The sequence below is a fragment of the Manihot esculenta genome, chromosome 10 (assembly GCF_001659605.2).
Source record: "Manihot esculenta cultivar AM560-2 chromosome 10, M.esculenta_v8, whole genome shotgun sequence".
Taxonomy (NCBI): domain Eukaryota; kingdom Viridiplantae; phylum Streptophyta; class Magnoliopsida; order Malpighiales; family Euphorbiaceae; genus Manihot; species Manihot esculenta.
The window spans coordinates 4,323,067-4,327,115 of record NC_035170.2 but is presented as its reverse complement, the minus strand read 5'-3'; positions in this window follow the sequence as shown (position 1 = coordinate 4,327,115).

Here is a 4,049-nt window from a genome sequence, read left to right as displayed (position 1 = left end):
AAAAATTATTTATATTTTTTGAAAATACTGATGATTATCGGACCTCATCTATTTTGAATTACGGCATATTCAAAAGAATAATATTGACCCAAAACTCATAAAGTTTTCATTTAATTGACCAATCCAATGTATTAAATCTCAGCACAAATACACGGAGAGCAGCGAACCTGATAATGTGATGTGAAGGGGACTTCATAATTTTATCTCCATACGCGCTAAAATAAATTTAATAGTTGTCTGGTATGAAGAGAAAATATGACAAGTCACTTCACAATCTTATCCGTATGCGCGCATGAAAAAATTAAATGATCATTTGGCGTGGAGAGGAAATATGACACATCTGTACGTACGGATCGGGATGACAAACACAAATGACACTCACCAGGAGGTAAAGAAAAAAAAAAGGACGAATATCATCTCCTCTTTCTAAACTTATACAAATACTATAAAACATATTCTCTTAATCTTAGAATATCAAATACTTTCTATATAAATTTATTATTATATTTTATTTTTAAAATTAAAATTAAATAATAATAAATAAATTATTTTGTTAAAAAATATTTTATATGAAAAATATTTTGTAAACACTTTTTTTTTGCAAAGAAAACATAGTATTAATAAATGATTTCATAATAATATGGGATCTAAAATTCTGGAAAAAAAAAGGATGTTTCACATTCAACCATGTTTTATTATTTTAGGTCTTTTCACTATAAAATATATAAAATTTTGAAATTTATCTAAAAGTAATTATTAATTAAATAAATTTATTTCATAAAATAAAATTATAATAGGAACTCATGTATGATTTTTAAAATTCATTTGAATTATTTTTTTTTTCAAAATAAATTATTTCAGATGAAAGTGTTGTTATTTTTATTATTAAAGAAAATAATTAACAGCTATGACTAAACTCATAGTCTCATAAGGCGAACTAATAAATATTGGATGCAGTGTTAAAGTAATTTCTCTTACAAATGAAAATTTTAAAGTAATTTTATATAAATCATGGAGAAATATCATACTAAATCCAAAATAATCTAATAGCAAAGAGTTTATTTATTGAATTTCTCATTTAAAAAATATATTAAAATATTTTTGACATTTTAAAATATTCACTAATTAATTTTTTTATTAATTTTAATCATTAAATATTATAAAAAAATCTAAAATATTTCTGAAAAATTAATTAATAAACTTTTTAAAAATTTGAGAGTCTAACTAATAAATTTTTTAAAATTACAGAGATTAAATAGTAACGATAAAATTAATAAAAAAATTAATTAGTAAAGTTTTTAAAATGTCAGAAATTATTTAATATATTTTTTAAAATTAAAGGATTAACTAGTAAATTTTTTTATTTTATAATAATTAAATAATAATTTTTTCTATTAGAAAGATAATTTTTTTATTAAATTTTTAATTATATTCATGTTAAATTTTATTAAATAGTAACATATATTTAGAAAAAAATTTTAAAAATTAAATAGAATTATAATAATCGATTTATATATTATTATAATTTAAAAAAGTTTATAATAATTTTGCAATAATTAAAAAAGTGTAAAAAATTATAAGATGAAAGGAATAAAATTAATTATTTTTTTAATTATTTAATATATTTATTATTAACTTAAATTTAATATAAAATTAGTTATGGAAAGCTAATATTCTAGATTCATGAATGTAAGGTTTAATTATTTTGTCAAATAAAATCCATAGATAAAATGAACAAAATATGAAGATTAACTTTGTCCTTTTTTTTTGGTAGAATAAGTCTAACTTTGTCTTAATTCAATGGTATGATTTTTTTAATGTTGAATTTCTCCTTTATATATTAATTGATAATTTTTAAATTTTTTGATTTTCAATTTTCATTAAAATTAATTTGCACATTTAAGTTTAATATTTAATTTCTCTAAAAAAAAGTTTAATATTTAATTTAACCAAAAATTAAAAAATTCGCTTCTTATTTTTTAACTAAGTTTGGATTAAAAAATAAAAATTAAGCTTCATTATTTTTATCTAAATTAAAAAGTTTGAAAGGAAGTGATTGGTGACTTGGCATCACATGATTGGCCACTACTAACCAAAATTGCCTGTTATAGTTTTATTATGCAAGATTTTGTAACCAACGAAATGGTCAAACTTTTGTTATACCTCTAATGTGCATCATCCTCAATGTGACCAACTCTTTTGTTGCTGGATCACATGGACCCACCATCATATCTACGTGGTGAGTTGTGATGTGATCTCCATTTTTAATTTTGTTTATTTCTTAAGATTTATTATTATTATTATTAGGGTAAACAACAATTTAGTCCCTCTGGTTTAGTAAAATACAACCTTTCGTCCCTCTGTTTTAAAAAATCTTCAATTTAATCCTTCACATTTAAAAAAACTGCAAAATAGTCCCTACCGTCAAATTTTCAATTAACGTTCTGTTTATTTTAATGAAAATGACTAAACTACCCTTTAAGTAAAAAAACTCAACCAAACAGTATTCACTCTATCCCAACACAGGAGAAGGAGAAGGAGGAGGAGGAGGAGAAAGGATCGGGAGAAGAAGAAGAAGAAGAAGAAGAAGAAGAAGAAGAAGGAGGAGGAGGAGGACGAGGACGAGGACGAGGACGAGGACGAGGACGAGGACGAGGACGAGGACGAGGACGAGGATGAGGAGAAAAGGAAGAAGAGAATCGGGAGGAGGAGGAGAAGGAGAAGGAGGAGAAAGGATCAAGAAAAGAAGGAGAAGGAGAAGAAGAAAAAGAAGAAGAAGAAGGAGGAGGAGGAGGAGAAAAGAAAGAAGAGGATCGGGAAAAGAAGGAGAAGGATGAGGAGAAAAGGGTAGTTTAGTCATTTTTATTAAAATAAATGGAATGTTAACTGAAAATTTGATGGTAGAAACTATTTTATAGTTTTTTTAAATGTGAATGATTAAATTGAAGGTTTTTTAAAACAGAAAGACGAAAGATTGTATTTTACTAAATCAAAGAGACTAAATTGCAGTTTACCCGTATTATTATTTCCAATTCTCAAATTTTATGCACGGTCGACACATGGACGTGGTAACATGCTTGTTAGGATCGTAAAAAACTAAATTAAACCATTTGAGTTTCATCAAAGTCTGGTTGGATTGAGTTTGATTTTTTTAATGGCTTAAATTTGAATTTAATTTTTAAATTTATTTAATAAATAAATTAAATTTAAATTTATAAATATTTATTTTATTAAAATTTAAGAGTTTAATTATTTAATAAATTTATGAGTAAGCGTGTGAATATATTTTTTTCATTTAAATTATTTTTAATTTAAAATTTATTGATATTATAAATGAATTAAGTTATTTTTAAACTCTTTTTTTGATTTAATAAAAATTTGATTTATATTGACAATTATTTAAATAAAATTAAATTTAAATTTATTAATATTTAATTTAAAAAATAAATTAAATTTAAATTTATTAATATTCGATTTAAATTTAATTTAAGCTCAAAAAGGTTTTAATAAGTCAATTATTAAAATCTCACCCAGATTCAATTCGTTTAACTATTTTTGGCATTAAAATTTTTGTAAAAACTCAATTTCTTTTCTAATAAAATTTTATTTAATTTTTAATTTAAAAAATTTTTATTTTAAAATAAATAAAAGTTTTATATAGTTTTAATAAAATTTATTTAAATTTTTTTCTAACAAATTGAATGAGATTAATCGGAACTCGTGGATGACATGGTAGACCTTTAATGAAGATGAACCTCAAGTGAAATTGCTTCTATTTACAAAATTACCGGTGCTTATTTAATGAAATTATGAGCTAGTATTTTTATTTACAAATCCGACCTGAGATGGTCATCCATCTTGAGAAGTGGTCCGATTTGATCTAATGGAGTAATTGTCTGACATGATCTTCTAAAAAGATCATCCGACCGTTGTTTGATTTGCATCATTTTGCTATCTGTTAAGTACTATCAGACCTCCCTCAAGATTGAGATGAGGACAGATCTCAAAGTCCCATCTTGAACAAATGCTCATAAAAGAAAATAGAAGTC